Source organism: Suricata suricatta, chromosome 2 (assembly GCF_006229205.1).
Source record: "Suricata suricatta isolate VVHF042 chromosome 2, meerkat_22Aug2017_6uvM2_HiC, whole genome shotgun sequence".
NCBI lineage: Eukaryota > Metazoa > Chordata > Mammalia > Carnivora > Herpestidae > Suricata > Suricata suricatta.
The window spans coordinates 154,324,928-154,346,539 of NC_043701.1; the positions used below are offsets into that span (position 1 = coordinate 154,324,928).

At 41.9% G+C, this 21,612-nt stretch overlaps 1 protein-coding gene and 1 pseudogene across 1 annotated transcript in view; both read left to right on the plus strand.

Moving 5' to 3' along the window:
- Positions 1-20,525, plus strand: part of LOC115285713 — a 73,292-nt pseudogene extending 52,767 nt beyond the window's left edge.
- PLCE1 (phospholipase C epsilon 1) overlaps positions 1-21,612 on the plus strand; it is a 277,145-nt gene that overhangs the window by 53,904 nt on the left and 201,629 nt on the right. The window lies entirely within an intron of this gene.

A 21,612-nucleotide genomic window follows, 5' to 3' on the forward strand; every position in this document is an offset into this window, starting at 1 on the left:
TGATGCACACTGAAGACCAGAGAAACCTCTGGGTTCAGATTATCCTGAGATCTATTCTGAACTTCCATTGAGCCTATTTGCTTGGGGAACCGTGTGGAGTCTTGGAGATATCAACTCATTTTCTTTGGAATGTGTATGGAGTTGGGCTGTGGTTGAGGGATGGTTCTGGGATCAGCCCTTGTTCCCCCAGAGTTGGATCTCCTAGGATCCAGCTTGCCTGCAGGGCACAAAGGTGCCCTTCCCACCCCTGACAGGGTGGTGGAAGCCTTCCTGGCATTGCCTGACTTGTAGAGCTGGCACTAGTGGAGGAACCTGTCAGCCCATTTGGCTACAGGCCCTCAGCTGAATCTCCGTGGTGGCATCTTTAGTGTCTTCTCTTCCCATTGAATATAAGAAAGGCCATAAGAAAGTAGCAACAGAATGGGAAGTACTCATGGCCAGGCTGACCACCCAGGACCTGGTTCGGTAGACAGACTGGGTAAGTAAACACTTACTATAGCCATTGGACTCAGCTGGGAATGTGTCCATAGTCAGTATGCAGATGTTAAGTATGGCCAAATAATTAAGACAACTTTTAACATTTCACATTCAAAAGTATGTCACATTCAGTCAACAAATATTTATCGAGCAGCCCTCTGTGCTGAGCATCATTCCAGATGCTGGAGGTGCAGCAGCAAGCAAGCCTGCTGATAGAGAGCTCACCACAAATGATCCTTCAGGTCGTTGCCTCTGGTGCGGTCAAGTGCTGTGCTCAAGAAGCCTTCTCTTTTGGAATAGCTTTGGTTGGCTCTGCCTTGAATTTGGAGATAGTATCATTGCTCGAAACATTTTTGGAACTGCCCTTTATGATTCGCCTTCAGAGGTAGTCTGGGCCACACAGAAAAATCCATCTCACTATTTTATAGCCACACCTAGCTGTGACCAAAAATGGAATTGCCCCGCTTGATGACCCACTTTATTCCCCAGATTTGGCTCTGATGGACTTGCCTGTGAGCCAAAATTACATCCACCCTCTAAGGATGGATATTTGCCATCACTGAGCATAAAAGCAGTAATTTTGGTAATTTTGAAATAATTTCTCACTTGCCCAAACTCCCATCACCATGGGTGGTTCTCTTGTAATACTCAGTCCAGTTTCCCTCCTGACAGAATAACCTCCTTCTGCCTCTACCTCCCCTGCCAGGTGGGGGGCCTTTCAGAAACAGGACCATGTCTTTATACTCTCTTCAGTGCTCAACATGAAACAGACATTTAAAAATGTGTATTTACTAAAATGGAATGTATAGATTCTGAAGGAAGTTTCTAAAGAGGTGTTCCAGAATTGCTCTGAGTGACAAAAGTGACATTGGAAGAATGGGCAGTGTAGGATAGTATATGTGGACTCTGGAATCTCTCAGGCCTGGCTCCAATCCCTACTTGCCCCCTTAACCAGCTGTGTGACTGGCCCCACAACTCATTCATTCCCTCTGAGCCTTCATTTCCACATCTGTGGAATAGGGGTGATAATACTGCCTCACAGGGGCTTTCGTAAAACAAGTGAGAATATTCATGTAATGCCCTAAGCACAGTGCCTATTGCATAGTACACTAATTCAATAAATGGGAGTGACTCTATTATTATTATTATTACTGTAGTGGTGATGGTGATGATGGTGGTGGTAGTGAAGCTGACAGGAGCTATAAACTGGTAGTTAAAGAGCACACCAGACAGATTTGGTATCTCTATTTCCTCGCTCACTGCAACAACACCCCTTTGTGCTTTGGCTTCTTCACCTAAAGAACAGAAACAATAATAGTATCTACCTTGCAGGGTTGTTGTGAGGGTTCAGTGAGGTGTGTATGTAGTGTTAGCAAAGTGCCTAGCACAAGGTGACTACTTTGTAAAGTTTCACATTGTGATCAATAACATGTCCAAAAACAAATAGTTTGCCTCTGGCATCCCCACCCATCTCAAGCCAGCCTCTGAGCAGTTATGCAACCTTAGTTGATCTCTTCCCAAGTGGGTACAGTAGACAAACCCTCCCCCCCACCAATGCCTTTCTCATCCAGCAGAAATATGGCCTCTCATACCTTCTCATCCCATCTGATTACCCTGAAGTAATCAATAGCAGTTGCCCACCAGGAACCTTGTTGGGAACCCCTGGGCTTTCTTGTTCATCAAAAGTTATAGAGAAAAAATAGACTTCTGGTTTAAAGAAACACCGCTTTTTCTTGGAGTTACCTTTACTTAGAAGGCATTTGCAGCTTTGGGAAACTCTTGAATCTTGCAGCATGGCTGGCTCCCATATCCTTGAATTGGTAACTTCCACTATTATCCCCTAGATACTAGGTTTTTTTTGCACACAGATTAACTTTGGGTTCTGTTTGCTACCTTTTATTCTCTTGAGTAAAGCTGTGGGTAATTGAGAAATTCTGAATTTCTATTTGGAAAATATTATACTCTTGATAAGACCAGAACAATTCAAATAACTCTACCTGTACAGAGGCCAGATTAATAAAAACCCAAAGGGGAATCGTTTTTTTTCCCTCCATCTAGAAGAATTGTGTTTCACAGTGGTTCTTACAGTGCCCTGACTCTGGATCAGGGCCCTCCCCTGATTCTGGGTATTACATCATTTCATTTTGGCTAATGTAAACATTCATCACCCTGTGTGTTACAGGGTTTTTCAGTACGGTTTGAGATTGGGCTTCATTCGGTGGGTCGTTGCAGTGATTAATGGTTTCAGAAGGAAGTGCAGCAGGAAGAGGCTTTGCAGGAATGGAAGAGGTGAGGCAGCTCCATGTGAGATTCTGCAAAGGGATTAAGATTTGGCACCGACTTGGTTTCTGTGCAGCCTCTTAGGCAGAGAGCCTGGGGAGAGGGAAGCAGGCTGTCAGCTGGGGCTTCGCACACTCTCAGCCCGCCTCGAGGGTGGGTTGGCTCTTCTCTCTCTCTGCACTACACAATTTTACCTTATTAAAGGATGGATGTGGATGCTGGAGGCTTAAGGAAGACCAGGTAAGGGCTCCTGTTGTCCACAAATCCCCTGATGTTCTTAATGCATGAGATCTCTGGGGACTGTTTCTTTACTCACACACTGTGCAGTGTTAGCCCAAACACAGTTCCTGTGAGACATTTCACAGAGAGGATCAGGGAAGTTTCTTTCCTAGTTAAGAAAAATTTTTAAATGTTTTAGCCCAAAATATTTAACTATAGACCTGCAAATTTTTTTCTTTGATATCACAGCTTTAAATTTACTTCTTTGCATTTTAATCTACAAGACTTTGAATAGAATCCTTATGGTTTATTAGAGGTTTGTTTTCCTTCCTTTTATAATGACCTGTCGTGTGTTACATATCAATACGTAGTTTAATGAAAATGAATAATTTGTTATCTTCTTTGAATAAGTTGATCTTTTTTTCAGATTTGTTTTGTGTTTCTTTTTTAATCTTTTGGCATTTGCACATATGATACTGGTAAGGAATATCCTTAGGTGTAGCTAATTTTTAAGAGGAAAAAGTATATACTTAGGAGTTCAATTTAATCATTATTGATAGGATCCCTATTTGAAATGGGCTACATGTTTTTGATGCTTTGGGTATATTTTATTTAACAAAATGTTTTCAGTGGAAATGTCCATAGCTTGTAGAGAAGGTTGATTCAGCCTATCTATAGGGTTAAGGAATTTATTTACAAGCATTAAAAGCATGTTAGACCTTTGATAAGATTAGTTCAAAAAGAAATCATTGGAAGAATAGTTTTCTGCTCACCACAAATTCAATTCCAAATTCTGTTCCTTTTCTTTAAAAAAAATCTGGAGTTAAAAATAACCCAGAATAAAACTTGAAAACTGTTTTGTTTCTCTGTATTTGGCTAACTTCATTGCAAAGTACTATATTTAAGGAATTTAAGCTATGAAGACTGCTCTTGCAATGGTTTGCACAAGTCTATCTATGAGTTTCTATAACCCTTTGCAAGAGTGTATGATGTTCTGTGAGTGTGAGGATTAAACTCTTCAGTGAGTCTTTGTTCCTTCTACAACCCTAGGGGATGGATAACAACTCTAAGAAAACGACATGAAAAATCATGCTCATTTCCTGACACAAGCTCAGTTTTCCAATGTCCATTGTACTGTGGAGTTGCCAAAGTGAGCAGAGGAGGGTATTTAGCACCCTTCATTGCAAGAAGGATGTGGAGTGTTTGGTAGGAGTGAGTGCCTCGGACTGTTGTGGCTGACAGGCACAAGGACTCATGATCCCTATTATTTATGGAAAGTAAAATGTTTTTGTTAAATGTAGGGGATGCTTACCATATACTTTTGTAGAGGTGGGGAGGGGTGGCTGTGCGTCTAGTTGTTCTTACTGTTTTTGTTTGATGAGCCCTTTAGTTCATGTAGTTTCCTGGTTTTTCCTTTGGAAACAGACTGGCAGTAGAGTCTCTAGCATTGTGTATTATTTTAACTTAGCCTCTTAGCCGTTGTGTGTTTTCTTTTAATAGACTGGCTAAAAATAAGGCATTCTTAAGGCCCAGTTGAGAAGGTGTGATAGCAGTATCATCTTTAGAAAGGAAAAATCATGCCAAGGGTTAAAACATGCATGTGGACTCTTAATTGTGCTGTGCACATTCTCTTCTGATTATTGAAGAATCTAGGCAAGTTATCGTTACAAATGCTTTCCATAATTGAGCTTAAAAAATCGTGCTGTATAGTGTGGAAATGATATGTTGTCCTGGCTTTCTTCATTGTCACATTAATATCTTAAGGGACATCCTTAGTTCCTCTACTATTTTTAGAAATACCAAACAAAATAGGTTTTGTTAACAAATGTCATTTTGCCAATGTATTACCTTATCCTCATTCTGTCTTCTTCCTCCTTACCTGTCATTTACCAGACAGGGGAAATTGTTCAGGTAATCAGTTGAGGAATGATTATCAAGAACACCCTAGAGTAGCTGCTATGAGTTATCCTTTCCTTTATAATGTGCTCTTGATAGAGGTTTGACTTATTTGTTGCTGTTTTTAATTCTATTGAAATAGAATTTCATGTGGCTGAAAAAAAATTTTTTTAAGTACAAAAAGGTAAATAATGAAAAGCTTCTGCCATGAATTCCAAACACCCAGTTTCTCCTCTGGGTAATGTCTGAGAGAATTTTGGAAAGGAGCAAATAGCACTTTAGACCCGGGCTTCTCAAACTTTAGAAAGCCTTAGTGACATCTGCAGATTTGGTGAAAACACAGTTTCCTGGGCGCCCCAAGATTCTGACTCTAGATCACTAGGATTGGGCTCCAGAAATTGGATTTCCAGTAGCTTCCCAGCTGCTGATGCTGCCAGTTGGGACCACACTTTGAACAGTGCCAGTTTAAAGTGAAGGCCTCCTTTTTCTGCATCCATTTTCCACAATCTCTTCTCCACTTTTCAGAAAAGCTTCTGTTGAAATTAATAGTCACAGTAACCCACAGGGAGGAAATCTGTAGTGGCAAATAAATCACATATTTATAATCAGTATTTGGGTGGAGAGAGTGGTGGTATTGGGGGAAGGCATTCTGTGTGAATGACTGTGGTATGTGATGTGCACATACTGGGTAAAGGGCATTGCCTTACAGTCAGTCTACTGTAAATTCTTGTCTTGATTGCAGTCTGAAATGATGCCATTAACTAAAGTGAGCAAACCTCCGCTAAAAATCTTTTTATAGGTTGTAAACATTTGGCATAATTATACACACACACAGACACACACACACACACACACACACACACATGTGTTAGAAAAATGACCCTGCTTCTGTCCCCTTTCACCTCTGCTTCCCTGTGAGCATCGCCACATCTTCTTTGTCCTATGACAAATGACACACATGAATGTGTTTGACACAAATGAACACACTTTGGTACTGAGCGGCGTTTTCCATCAAAGCAGCCTGAGTTGGTTCATTTTCATTGGCTTAGTAAATGTTTAGTGAGGACCTTGTGTGCCACACACTGCCAGGCCCTGAAACGCAGCCGGGGAGTAGATGACATGGCCCCTGCCCTTATGAAGCTTCAGGTGCAGTAGAGAGTCTTGGAAAGGGCCATGAGTAGCTCAGCACAGAGGCGGAGAATAGAGAGAAAGGGAGAACCATAATGTATCATGCACATGATAGATGCTTAGTAAATGACCATATGGATGCTTCATGTTCAGTTCAGCTAAACAGCTTCTTAGTGCAAGTCATAATATTAGCATTATAGGGGACACCCATGAACGTGACACATTATTCTTGCCCTTAAGGAATTTACCATTAAGGGACAGGTGATACAATTCCCAACTGTCCATCCCTGGACCATTCTCAAAGAGCTTCCCCTGATATTGTGGTCCGTCGGTGACAGTGTGATGTGAATTGGATAATAAAGTATAATTCTTGTTTTTGGCACCCACTTCTGCCACTTCCCAAAGGAGCTGTTCCTGAAAGAAGAGTACTTTCTGTGTTTTATTTACTGCTCATTGCACACCCAGGCATGCTTTGCCAGAAGATGCCATTTGAATTCAAACTGCTTAGACATCTAATACAAATAATCTTCATGCTTTCACTACAACATGAGAGAAACAGCAGGTTCATGTGTGTGTTGGGGTGGAGAGGTGTTTTGCTAGAGGCTGTATTCATTGAGTGAGTTCTCCATTGGGGGTCAGTCAGCTTAGGCATTCAGTGGGGTTAACAAATTGTACCCATGAGGAAAGCACTGTGGCAACTACTGCAAGCTTAGGCAGATGCAGGACACAGGGAATCTTGGGGCATTCCAGAACAGTGACACCATTTTTGCAACAATTGACAGAGGGAGTTGTACACTGGCACTAGCTGGGTAAAGGCAATTGAAGAAAACGAAGAGAGCAGAGGTAGGAAATCAATAGGATGGAAGCTGTCCTGCGCATGTCCCAGGGGTAACATGCCCAAATCTCTCCTTTGGTCTCAGTAGCATGACTTATGAGCAAATAACAAGAGAGTTCTGAAGGCTAGTTTGGGAAGCTGAGAAAGAGACTGAAGATCAGAACCTTTTGTGGTCATTGCTGAGCTATGGTCATGTGTATATATGTATATGTGGCTATCGTCCATTGATGGCTGTAGTACATAGCACAGGTGGAAACAGGTGGAACTTGAGAGTGCTAGAAGAGCAGAAACAGGGCTATTATGTTTCTTAGTTAGGAACTGAAGGTTCTTTTGAGACAGATGTCAAAGAAGGGTTAGAAACCAGAATCATGAAACAGATTGTCAGTGTAGTGGAGAAATCCAATGAGCCTCAGCATAAAAATGGCATCAGGAAATGCCCAATGGGTGGAAACAGCCTGATCAGTTAATGAAAATACGGCAGTAGAAAGGGGTTATAAGCCACCTGACAAGGATAATGAGATTGAGCTGGAAACTGCAATAGGACTGGCTGAACTAAAGAATCGGGCCAATTAGTAATAATGAGGGTATTTACTCGCTTGTAAATTGGCAAAATATCTCCCTGGGATGAATTAGGACAAATGATCATTTCCTATGCTAATTATTTTATAGAAGGAAAGAAAAGGAAGACAAGCAATGTAGGAGGTACAGAGACTATCTGTGTGTGACCACTGATATTGAATAACCCTATTAAGCTTAACAGTCTGGTTTAAGAATGATAATGTATATATAATAAGAGAAGAAAAGCATGTATATAGTAACAGAACAGGAATTATGAAAAAAATTGCCAATTAGCCTCAAGAATCTTGCCAGCTAACTTTTAGAAAATACTACCAAACATGTTTCAGGAAGCACAAAGTATAACAAGATTTGAAAAACCATTTAGGAAGGTGGGGTTGAAAAGAACCAGCTTTTTTCCTACCTCACCTTTTTTGGCCAACATGATAAGAATAAGTAACTGTTTGCTAAACACTTACTTTGTGCCAGGCATCAGACAAAACTCTATGACCTGCCTTTCTTTGACTCTCAGGGCCATGAGATAATAATCATGATTTACAGAATCAGCCTAAGCAAGACTGCTCAAGACAAAGGCATATTCATAAGAAAGAGATATGCCTAGAAAAGTTAGGTATGCATAGATATGCATAGAAAGTTGACTCAGTTGGAAAAACAGGGGAACCCACCTAAGAAGCCCACAGAAAGGATCTACACATAATTTAAGGAGCATCCTATAAGGATCAGACATGAAAACAAAAACAAGAGGGTCTTTTAAAGTAATTGAAGAAACCAGCCACAGATCTGGTAGAACCTTTGTAGATGATCAGAACATCCCTTTGGATATAGGAAAAGGGGCAAGCAGACCAAATAAATTGTTGGCCCTGAAATTTTTAGAAAAAATACATCAAAATGAATATTTTTAAATCATCTTTAGAAGCAGAGGTACTAGATCATGTGGTAGTTAATGTCCAGAATGTTCTAGACCTAGTTGACAAATTGGATATGGATAAATCACGGGGACAGGTTGGAATTCATCCAAGAGCTCTGAAACAATTCAAGGGTGAAATCATGGGACTGTTGGTCAAAGTATCTAATTTTTAGCTTCAAAAATCTGGCACTCCCCTAACCTTCTTTGTTTCATAAAATTGCCCAGCTCCATCTCTCTGCACTATATTATTTGAACTTAAATTATAGTATATGTGTAAAACATGAAATATAATAAACCAAATAAGAGAATATGTTTTAATGGCAGTGATTTTGAATTGCCAAACCCTGTTGTGTCACAGTCTTGAAAGCCTTTGTGAATATTTCATTCTTGAAATTGCTGAGAATTACCCAGCCCCTTACGATCATGTAAAATCAGCTTATAATTATTCATGTGAACTCAGTAGCAAAAGCACAAAGAAAAAAATGGGCAGTGACTCAGTTTTTGAGAAAGTATTTATCTAACAGTGCTGCTTCACTGAAGGGAGAGAAGATTCCTGCAGCCTCAGAAACGGACGCTCAATGTCCATTAATTAAATAAAAGGCATGTGGAGGATTTGAAAACTAATCAGCTTTGCAGCCCTAACTGCACAGTCCAGCTGCACAATTTGCCTGGTGGTCTGGCCCTGCTCCCAGCCGGCTCAGTCCTTCTTCCCTTTCTCGCGCATGCATGCGTGGCCTTGACTTCATCTAGCCCTGCTCGACTGCTAGTCCAGACGTGCCATTTTCTGAGTTGTCACAGGCATCCCTAGCTGTCTGTCACCCATGGCCTGCAGTGCACACAACAGGGGTAGGGTGGGAGGCCTGGCCAGAATCAGAATAGAATTTGTGCCGAGTGACATGGAGAGACCAGTATAGGGAGTTGGTCAGGGGCAAAGCAAGTAGAAGTAAACAAGAGATGGAGCTGGGGTGAAGGTCATTCAGCCATTTAATAGGTCTTTTTTGAACACTTGGAATGTGCCAGGCATCATGCAGGGATACAAATATGAATGAGACAGCCACTGTGAGAAAAATAAGTAAACAATTGCCCTAGAGCAGGATTTCTCAGCCTTTGCACTGCTGGCATTTGGGGCTGGATAATTCTTTATTGTGAGGCTTGTCCTCTGCATCACAGGATGTTTAGCAGCATCCTTGGTTTCTACCCACCAGGTGCCAGGAGCATCCTCACTCATACACTGTGTGACAACCAAAAGTGTCTCCAGATAATGCGAATGTCCCCTGGAGACAAAATCGTCTCCAGTTATTAGTTGCTGCAGTCAGATGTGACAAGTGCCTGAATGGAGAAAGCACAGGCAATGATGGAAGGTCCTGATAGGTTCTCTCAGCTAGACCTGATGGGGAGGGGAGGCTCCTGGAGGAACTTATATCTAAGGGGAGACCTATAGAGCGAGTAGCCCTCAAGGGCAAGTTTGGAGAAAGAGGGTCAGGAAGGGAACTACTCCAGGCCAAGGGATCAGCCAGACCTGGAGACAAGGGGAGGAATCCCCCAGCCAGCTGGGTAGTGACCCATGGGTAGTAGACACTCTTTTTGGTGCACAACCTTATCCCCAAGGGGCAGCATTTACTGCTGGGGTCTGCCAGCAGGTTAATGCGTTTGAATGCTGTGCTTACCACACAAGCAGCTGCCACTGGATGGAGAAGGAACTTGGTTTAGAAATTCTGGATGCCCTCCCCGCTCTCTTCAAAAAGAAAAGCTGAACCTTATGGTCACAGGTACAAGGGAAGAAATGGGTATTAAGTCCCCTGGTAAATTTTCTGTAGAACTCTGACTGATTGCCCCTTTCAGCTCTAATGTCTATTTTTGACTAGCTAATATAATCAAATTACAGCAAGATTCAAACTTCTTTGCAAGAAACTACTTTTCTCACAAGGCTACCCCAGGAATTGTTTCAAGTTGCTGAACTACAGACGATTTCAAGGACTGTTTAACAAAGAATACATTATAACCACCTTAAAAATGCCCCTCTCTTTAACCAACATTTTTCTAGAAAGACTACTGTTTGTTTCTGCCAGGAAAGAGGCTGTGAGCCACATGCTGGGTCTACTTCAGGGCTTACATGATGAGGAACACATTCAGAAAAGAATAACAGGCCTTAATACAGCTACTAAGGGATATAGGTGGTATTTGAGCCCACCTGTCAGACTCTGACTCCATGTGCCTTCCTCTTCCATATTCTGGAGAAACCACTGAGGCCCGTGGTCCTTGTCGTGGCCCAGCTCCTACGCCGTTAGGACAGGCTGGTTGGGGGTCTTCTCAGGCTGCAAGTCAGATCTGGACTTGAACGCCCTTCAGGACTAAAAGTGAGGCTGTCATCTCCAGCTGTTCTTGGGGACATCTTGTCATCACCTTATTGGTCATACACACATTGCTGAGATGGCTTCACAAGGCCAAACCTCAGTTTTCTTCACCCTCCCAGCTGTCCTGCTGCTCCCATGGACAATATGGACTGATGCTGAAGAGTCCAGGACCAGGATTTAGGAGACCTAGATTCTAGGTAGCCCTGCCTTTCACTTGCTTTTTGGTTCTGAGTGTGTTGCTCATCCAGCTGACTCCTTTGCAAATTGATGTGCCAACCATAAACCCTACCCTGTTGTTTCCACTGGTTGCCCTGGGTATGGAATAACATAATGACTATAAAGGCAGACCAAAAAGATGCATAACTTGTAATTGTCAACAGATACAGTGTCAACAATAGGAGGGACAAGTTGAATTGACACCCAGTTACGTTCCCATGCAATACATGTGTATTGAACAAAGGAATGAAAGAAGCTCCATCAGGAGGGAAGTCCCAGACAAGAACATCATATCAGAGAGTCTGATTTCCCTGTCAGGCAAATAGCTGGAACCTGTAATAAAGAAGAAGTTCTTCAAACACTTAGGCAACATAACATGTTAGACATAAGGCACTGTAGCATTTATGAAAGAAAGTACCAAGACAATTAAAACTGACAGGATCCTACCAGTTACCTTTGACAGATGATGACACCAAGGATCAGAGACATTGGTGGCTAGATTAAGTTCACGTGCAGTATCACTGGCTGCCTAGGGTAGAGGATGAAGGAAAAGAAAGAGGCAATGGTGATGCTAAGGTTTCTAGCCAGAAGAGTAGAAGGAGATAGTAGAAATGGTAGAGTTGGGACAGTGGGGATGGTGAGCTTGTTTGAGGAAGGTGACAAAGTCAGTTAGAAGGGGGATGATGGGGAAGGGGAGGTAGAATTGTCCAGATGAGCTGTCATCACAACAGGTGCTTAACCCTGCTTAGATGAGTACATTTGGGAGACTTTTCCCATCATCAGGGAAACTTAACTCTCTTGGCAGAAAAGTAGTTGCAGAACAAAATAGAAGATTTCTGGGGACTCACACCATTCATTCTTTCTTTAAACAAACAAAAAAACCTTCTTATCATGTAAGTTTTTGAATAAACACAAAAATACTAATCGTACAACAAATCCCCATGCATCCATCACCTTGCTTCAACATTTATCAACACTTGCCAGTATTGTTTCATAAGCCACTTCCCAGAAGTATTTTCCTGATCCCAGATTTGTATCAGTTTATCCATGACTACTTCATTATATATTTTTTACAGATCAAGATTTTTTTAGAAACATAACCACAGTATTATCATACCTAAACAAATAAATAATAATTATGAGATAATTTCCTAATGAGCCCATATTCAAATGTCCCTGATTGTCCCCCAAAATGGCTTTTACTATTTGATTTTTGGAATCAAGGGTTAGATGAGAAATACTACATTTAAATGATATGTGCCTTAAGTCTGTTAATCTCTAACAGATTATTCTCTTTTTAGACACCATTTATTTATTAAAGAAGCTTTGGCTATTGTCCTGTATTCAGTTCATTTTAGAGCACCTTGAATTCCCCTGTGAGATTTATTTTTTATAAGAACAGTGGGCATATAATTGTTAGGTGACTCTGGAATTATCTCTCTTGTGTTCCGTCTGTCTTAGGAGGCTCCATCATCATGGCCATTGCTGCTTATGGTTTTGAAGAGCAGGCCAGGGCAACCATATTTTCTTTACCAATGGTGTAGTGTGAACACAGCGTATATGATACTGTGCCAGGCCCTTTGGGAAACACAGGGAAAGTGGAACTGTCTTCACTTGGCTCTGAAGAGCTTATCACTTGGTTGGAAGGAAGAATGTGACGTGAAACTAACAGGTTAACACAAGCAGCACAGTGTTGGGAAGTCAAATAAAATTGCCTTTGGCTTAAACCTCAGCCCTGACATTTAACAGCTGTGTGATTACGAACCAGTCAGTTCACCTTTCTGAACCTAACTCCTTATAGAGACAGTAAACTCTGCCTACCTCAGAACTAATTGAAGAGGCAGCATGGGCCCCAGAGTTAGACAATCAGGAGTTAATTCAAAGCTCTGCTTCTTCCTAATAGTATTAAGTCCTCACACTTCACTTTGTGCCTCTCCTGTGCTTAGCACCTCATGATCCATTTTACAGATGGAAAAACTAAGGCTGGGAGGAGCAGTTTGTATACATTTGCTTGTTTAGTGAACTGAGACTGAACTCAAACAGACTAATACAGAACTTCCACTCCCAACTGCTAGAATAAACTACTTTTCCCATGCGGGCTTATGGAGACTCAATATCCTTGTTTGTAAGGAGGGAGGTGTGGTATCAATTTTGTGGAACTATTATGAAAATTAAACAAGAAAAGTGTATTCAGCAGATAGCAAATGCTCAAAGTATTTGTTTTCATGGTTGTTATAAAATAATAAATGATTCTACCAGGTGCTAGGCAATGCTGTGAATATTGCATTGTGCAGAACCGTAATTGTAATAGGAGCATGGAGAGCAGGAATTTTAAGTCTGGCTGAAGCCCTTATGGCAGAGGAGGAGGCCTGCAGGACCCAGTGGGTATTTCACTGTCACAGGAGGTAAAAGTACACTCCAGGAGGGGAGAGACTTGCCCAAGCAGGGAGACTTGACAGAAACTTTTAACTTCCTGGTTGTCTTATTACACACATAGACCCCTTTAAGAAGGGTCTGTAGGAAATTACAGAAAGAGGCGATGGTTAGGAGTATGCTCCTCTGGGTACTGCTCAGCACAACTTCCAACTGGTCTGTCTGTGATCTCAGTGAGTCACCGAACTTTGCATTCCATTTTTTCTTCCTAGGTAAAATGGAGATCATAGAGGACTTTCACCTTAGGGCTGCTTGGGGGATTGATTATATGAGATAATGTGGGGAAAGAATCCAGAGAAGTCATGACCTGGAGTTTTTTCATTCTTGCCTCTATATAACCCTTTCTGCCTCTACTAGAGTCCAGTCTTCCCCCTCCCCTCACTCCTCAAAAGGCAATCAAAACTCTGAGTCACCTTGGTTCAAAGGCTAGACTATGAAAGCCTTTGGTTTACCAGGAAGATGCTCTGGAAGGCATATTCCTTTCTGCAGAAAACATGGTCCTGGCTAAGAAAAGGTGTGAATCAAGAGTGGAGACTCCCTCAGCCTGAAATTGTGAAATCTTTTGTCTGTGGGCTCTTGACTATTCTTGGGACTCTTCCCTTCTTCAAGTGCTTAGCACCCAAGTCTCTGCAGGCAGAAGAGATTTTAAAAGTCACCAACACTTTGGTATGAGTCAGCTGTGTCTGCTCTACCCTCATGCTACACACAGTCTTCTAGGGGAAGATGGATGCAAACTGGTTAATGATCTGTTGGAAGACTGGTGAGCAATACCCACCTTTGAGAGAGAGCATACAAGGCACTTCCCTGGGGAAACGTGGGAAGGCTCTCTGCTTTCATGAAATTGAGGCTGAGGTGGGCTTCCTGGAGAAAGCATCTACAGAATGAATGTGACTTAGCCAGTGTTACTTGGAAGCGGAAACAGCATTTACAACAGCCTGAAAGTAAGAGAAGAGCAATGAATCCATGATGGATTTAGGGCACCTGGAGGGAGCTATTTCTGCAGAACTACCAGGCACCCCCTCTGATCTCTCCATAGAAAGAAGTCATTGTCAGAAGCCCTGCCATGCAGAGCCTGGACTTGGCTTAACAAGGAAATAGGGCGTGTGATAGGCTGAGGGGTACAAGGACATGGGTGTCCATGGTCTGCTTTCCTCTCCTGCACGTCTTGCCACGGTGTGACCACCACAGGGGCCTCAGTTTTTTCATGAATGAAACAAGGACTCTACAAGTTCCTTTCAGTTCCCCAGTTCCATGGCTCTCAGAAATTATTTTTAAAGCTGAGAAAAAAAAAATCAAGTAACTACTGAAAACAGATTTCAGTCCTTATTAGGTTGCAAAACGGGAACAGAAACAGAACCTGGTATTGAGAAAGAATTCAAAAAAACATTTGAGGAGAGACATCTTTGATATTGAGTAGATAAAGAGTCCGTGGCAATTCAAGTCAGTGCAGAGCTTGAATTACCCCAAAACGAGACGAATCATAGGAGAAAGAGGAAGGAAAGAAAAACCCTCTTCAGAAGCAAAAGGGCATTTGAAAACAAGTGACTGAGGGCCTCCCCAGGGTGAAATGAGTTACTTGGTAAATATGTTGGCCTTATGGCTGGCACAGATGTGCAGTGTTTGGGTGGCAGGAGACATATGTCAAAGAGCTTGAACTCTGGGGGGAGGTGGGAGATGGCTGGTTTGTGGTTGCTTTGTGGGGAGATGCAGGCAGAAGTTGTGGGGCACAGGGAGGATGTCACTTTCTGCTCTGTGCTCAGGCATTAGAGGGGATCTGGCCCATGAAGCCAGAAAGCCCTTTGCAGAGCTGAGTGAGTGCCAGCGGGCATGGCAGGAAGGGCATCTGATGTGTAGCGGTGTGTGTGGGGGACTGTACTTGGAGTTGCCTGGGACCTTGAGGTCACGGGTCACAATCCCCTAGGAAACTCCATGAGTGGGGCTGCACAGATTCTGAAAATGAAACCAAGAAAGACGAGAATGGGTTTTCTTTCCAGCAGCATTATGACATTATAGAGCCAGGGAGAATCAGCCATCATCATCATCTTTAGCCTCAAAACAATAAGCATCTGGCAGATAACAAATGTTAAGTGAGCTCCATTACCTACATTATTTCCAGACCTTCCAACAACCCATCAAGTGGGCAGTATTTTTATTATCTCCTTTTTACCCATTTTTTCCTCCAGTGAGGAAATGGAGTCTCAAAGAGGTTGAGCCTAGAAACTAGTGAGTTGCAGACATGAGGATTCACACCATATTTACCTCCTTCTCTTTCACGAGACACAATATGAATTATGGTTTCTAGTCCCACACTTATGCCAATGTGTCATATGTAATGCAGAAGAAAAGTGATGTTTTCTTTGATTTTTGCTTTTTTAATGTTTATTCATTTTTTGAGATAGAGAGAGACAGAGTGAAAACTGGGGAGGGTCAGAGAGAGAGTTAGACACAAAATCCAAAGCAGGCTCCTGGCTCTGAGCTGTCAGCACAGAGACCCTCGTGGTGCTCCAAGCCATGAACCGTGAGATCATGACCTGAGCCAAAGTCTGGCACTTAACCAACTGAGCCACCAAGGCACCTCGAAAATTGACATTGTTTTCAAATTTATATTTCAATAAACTTAAACATGAGATCTTCATATTCCTATAATTTGCATACTATTGATAGCTCATGAAGGGAACAGTATTTACGGTTTGTTCTGGGTGAATTGTCTTCCTGGTTTTTGCCCACTGCTGGCCTTCTCATGTCACAAATGAAGACCGTACACTTGGCAAGTTTAAATGGCCAGTCTCAGGTCACACAGCTAGTTGTTGGAAGAACAAATGCCAGAACTCCCCTACAGGTTCTCCTGACTGACTCCTCCAGCCGCTGCTCCAGGCTGAGCTCCCAGCATCCCCTAAATCCACCACCTTGGTGGGAGGTATTCAAAGCTTTGCTCATTCCAGGGGCCTGTCCAAAGGGAAAAAGAACAGGACAGGCAGCTCTTTGGCCAAAGCATCCTGACATGAAATCCTTCCTACAAAAAGCTTTGGAATCTCCTCTGATGAGTAATAGGCCACCACTCAGACACACTTTAAAATAGCTGGTTTGTTTTGAAATAATTTTAAAAAACACAAAGAAGAAAAACAGTGGAGGAGGAAGATGGCACGTTTTAAAAGAGTTCTCATGGGGATATTAAAAGCTAATCTAAAAACCAGTTAATAAACCACCCCTCACAATCCAAAGAAGAGTATACCTAAGATCTCCCTGGGAGACCAGAACAGCTACAATTGTGAAAGCTGCTCTTTAATGAGCACTGACTGTCAGGCTTCTTGAGTACTTTTATTTATTCTTCACAGCTACCTGATAAGGTAGATACTGTTATTATCATTATCATCGTTTTATATAGATAGCAAACTGAGGCTTAGGGAGGGTCTATATTTTTTCAAGGTCACAAGATAGTAAATGGCAAAGTTGGGTCATGAACTCTTAATTCAAGTTTTGTGCTCTTCATTATTTATGCTACCAGACACCCTCAGGCCCCCTAGCCAGTGCAGGGGCTGCAGCCCTCTGGCTAGTCTGCAGTCTGCAGGGGGGCAATTGTTATGAAAACAAATCATCCTAGCCACTTTGAATAATAGGTCTAGTAAAGAACCCCCAAAGGATCACTTGTCAAGACCATTTTTCAATTCTAGGAAGTTAAGTAATTTGCTCTAGGTGACAACTCTATATTTTGGAGCCAAAATGACCCAGACTCAAGCATTCAAGCGTCAAGTCTCCACCTGGGCTGTTCCCCTCCTCCCACCATGCATTTCTACACGTGTGTGCGGACATGCACACACACACACACACACACACACACACACACACACACACACACACACATAACTCACTCACATGCCAGAACAGCTAAGAATAAAATGGGTTCAAATAACTCAGGCAAAGGGTTGAGATTACAGACTCTGAGGCTGGTGGGCACCATGCCAGAGCATTATAATTTCATCTCTACCAACAAACTTGTATCTCTTTTATAAAGAGAAGAGAAGAGTCATTTTGATTTCAGCAGTGTAAATTCTTCCTAACCCTTCCTAAGTACAAATGAAGAACAGCTGATCCTTATCTAACGTATGGTTTTCCGTGGTCCTTTTGTGAGTGAGTAGGATGAACGGAGAGGAAGTATATCCTTTAAGAGAATCAATACGCAACTGCTCTCAGCTCCTTTGTGTTGCCTCTAGCAACTAAGATTTATCTTATAAACACATATATAGTGTGCTTACTGTAAGGCAGGCACTGTTCAAAATAATGTAGAAATAGTAACATCCTCATCACAATCCTATGAGAGGGGAACTGAGGCAGAGAGACCTGTAACTTGCCTAAAGTTGCATAGATGGTAAGTGGCAGAGCTGGGCTCAGGACTCGGGTAGTCTGACTTCTGTGCCTGTTACTTGTGAGTAGTGTAAACTTGCAATTTCTTCTAACATAAAGTTGATTATCTTCTTGCAGGGTTTTCTCACACAGAGAGTAAGTCTGAAGTTCACATACTCCATGACCCTGGGTGGGGAAAAAGAACCAAACTCCAGCAGGCAATGGGAAATGAGTCAGAGTTTATTTATTTGGGTAATTTACTTTGTGAGAGAAATTTGTTGAATGAATGAATAAGTGAAATGTAGGCGTTTGCAGCTTCTGTTTGCCACACTAATAGTCCATGATTTCTTGGTTTTGATCTTTTAAGATGTCTAATTTAAATACCCACAAATTCAGGTATTACAACTTATAATTGGCCTTCAGCTCCCTGTCTCTGTATCTGGCACAGTGGACGTGACTACATTTCACCCCTTGTGCACTTGACCTCTTGCTCTAAAAATAAGGGTCAGATGAATGCTCATATTCTTTATAGAACAGATGATGGTTTTACTGGATGACTGTGGCTTATGCTTTAGAACAGCTGCATGTATAGAAGGAAATTATTTGAGTAATCCTTTTTTCAGACCTTGACACATACATTTCAGTGTGTGCTTTCTCAGAAAGGAAATGAAAGTAAACAATCTTCTCTTACATTATCCTGCACATCTAAATCCTATGTCTTGGTGGTTCTTCTTTTGATTCTAGAATATAACATATTGGTAAAGAGAAAGGAAGTCCTATTCAATCGCCTCTTTATAATGACGTGAAAACTGTAGCATGTTAGAGCCAAAAGGGGCCCTGGAGATTATCAGGGTCAGACCCTGTCATTTTACAAAAGGGTTCTGAGACTCATAAAAACTCAGCTCTCCAGGGCCCCTCACATCAGTGGTGGTGGACATGGAACTAGGACCAAGTCCAGGGCTGAGTTAGCTGATGCTGGAATGAACTTTAAGAAGCTGGTATTCAACTTTTTCTCAGCGAGTTTGCTGCCAGAGCACAAGTGTCATGAAAACCACCGCTAAACCCAAACCAAAATGGGAGAGGAAAAGACTCATATCAACATTGTCATCATTGGGCACATAGATTCGGGTAAGTCTACTATTACTAGCCATCTGATCTACGAATGTGGTGGGATCGACAAAAGAACTATTGAAAAATTTGAGAAAGAGGCTGCAGAGATGAGAAACAGCTCCTTTCAAAGATGCCTGGGTCTTGGGTAAACTGAAAGCCAAATGTGAATGTGGTATCACCACTGATATCTCCCTATGGAAATTCAGGACCAGCAAGTACTATGTGACCATCATTGATGCCCCAGGACACAAAGACTTCATCAAAAATATGATTATAGGCACATCTCAGGCTGACTGTGCCATCCTGATTGTTGCTGCTGATGTTGGGGAATTTGAAGCCGGTCTCTCCAAAAATGGGCAGACCCGTGAGCCTCCCCTTCTGGCTTACACACTGGGTATAAAACAACTTATTGTTGATGTTAATAAAATGGATTCCACTGAGCCACCCTACAGCCATAAGAGATATGAGGAAATTGTTGAGGAAGTCAGCACCCACATTAAGAAAATTGGCTTCAACCCTGACACAGTAGCATTTCTGCCAATTTCTGGTTGGAATGGTGACAACATGCTGGAGCCAAGAGCTAACATGCCTTGGTTCAAGGGATGGAAAGTCACCCATAAAGATGGCAATGCCAGTGGAACCACACTGCTTGAAGTTCTGGATTGCATTCTGCCACCAACTCATCCAACTGACAAACCTTTGCGTCTGCCCCTCCAGGATGTCTACAAAATTGGTGGTATTGATATGGTCCCTGTGGGTCAAGTGGAGACTAGTGTTCTCAAACCTGGAACGGTGGTCACTTTTGATCCAGTCAACGTTACAACTGAAGTAAAATCTTTTGAAATGCACCATGAAGCTTTGAGTGAGGCTCTTCCTGGGGACAGTGTGGGCTTCAGTGTCAAGAACGTATCCATCAAAGATGTTCGTCAAGGCAATGGGGCTGGTGATAGCAAAAATGGCCCACCAATGTAAGTAGCTGGCTTCACAGCTAAGGTGATTATTCTGAACTATCCAGATCAAATCAGTGCCAGCTATGTACCTGTGCTGGACTGTCACACAGCTCGCATCACCTGCAAGTTCGCTGAGCTGAAAGAGAAGATTGACCATCGTTCTGGAAAAAAGCTGGAAGATGGTCCCAAGTTCTTGAAATCTGTTGATGCTGCCATTGTTGATATGGTTCCCAGCAAGCCCATCTGTGTTAAGAGCTTCTTTGACTATCCTCCTATGGGCCACTTTGCTGTTCGTGAAATGAGACAGAACAGAGGTTGCTGTGGGTGTCATCAAAGCAGTGGACAAGAAGACAGTTGGAGCTCGCAAGGTCACCAAGTCTGCCCAGAAAGCTCAGAAGGCTAAATGAATATTATCCCCAATACTTGCCACCCCAGTCTTAATGAGTGGTGGAAGAATGGTCTCAGAACTGCTTGTGTCAGTTGGCCATTTAAGTTTAATAGTAAAAGACTGGTTAATGATAATAATGCATCGTAAAACCTTCAGAAGGAAAGGAGAATGACCATTTGTATTTTGTGTGTCTGTGGCAGTTTTAAGTTATTAGTTTTTAAAATCAGTACTTTTTAATAGAAACAGCTTGACCAAAAATCTGTCACAGAATTCTGAGAAGCATTAAAACAAAAGTTTAATGAAAAAAAAAAAAAGAATCTGGTGTTCAGAGGTTCTTTGGCCACCACAGCTCCCCATCTCCCCCTCCCTCTGCCACCTCGCCAACACTAGGAATTGCCTGTTATCTCTGGCCTTTCATGTATCCCTTTCATATATCCATTCCTGGTCACCTGAACAATGCAACGGCCTCCTGGCTGACAACCCCCGGTCTTTGGATTATCTCCCCGCAAACACACACAAAACACTTTTAAGACATGTAACCATCATGCCCAAAAGTCTTTTCTAAAATGTTGTTTATTTCATTTCACTGATGTGTCCCAGTCATCTAGAATGGTGCCTGGCACATAGAAGGCACTCAATAAATATATGTTGAATGACTTCATGGCTCCTTATTTCCTACTGAATAAGGTAATTCTTACTCCTTTTTCTGGTGTGCAAGGCCTTTTATCATCTGGCACTAATGTTTTCTCACTTTTCTCCTTCCATCTTCTAGCCATTAAAAAAAAGGAATCAAATTATTGTTTTCCTTGACAATTTATCTAGTATTTACTAGATGCCAGGCCTTTTCTAAACTTTGTGAGTGTAGTAACTCATTTAATTGGCACAATAACCCTCTAAGATTGGTACTATCATTATTACCATTTTACAAATAAAAAAATTGAGTCACAGAGAAGTTGAGTTACCTATCACTTATAGGATGAGGCAGAACTGGGTTTCAGCCAGTGTTATGGCTTCACAGCCCATCCACATAACCACCGTGCTAGAGCTAGCTTTTCTATTTAATTGATGTTTAATTACAAATTTCAACAATCTAGAAGTACCCAAAGTAAAAAGTGACAATGCTCTACCTCTCCAAGAAAATCAAGGCAATCCATGTGTAACTTTCCAGATTGCTGTATTTATATTATTATAAAATGAAAATTGGATCATATTACAACTTGCCTTTTTCACTTAGTGCATTTTTAAGATCTTTTCATGTTGGTAATATATCACTACCTCAGTGTTTTTCACTGTTGCCGAATATCCATTTTTGGATACACCAAATATATTAAACAGTCACTGTTGAACACTTAGGCCGAGCACTTAGGCCCTTACAAACAAGGCTAGACTGAACATCATTGGATATCTATTTGTACAATGTTAAAATTTCTGCAAGTTTAGGTTCCTAAAAAATGTGATTCCAGAATCTCTTAAAACTGTGATAGATATTGACCAATGGTCCT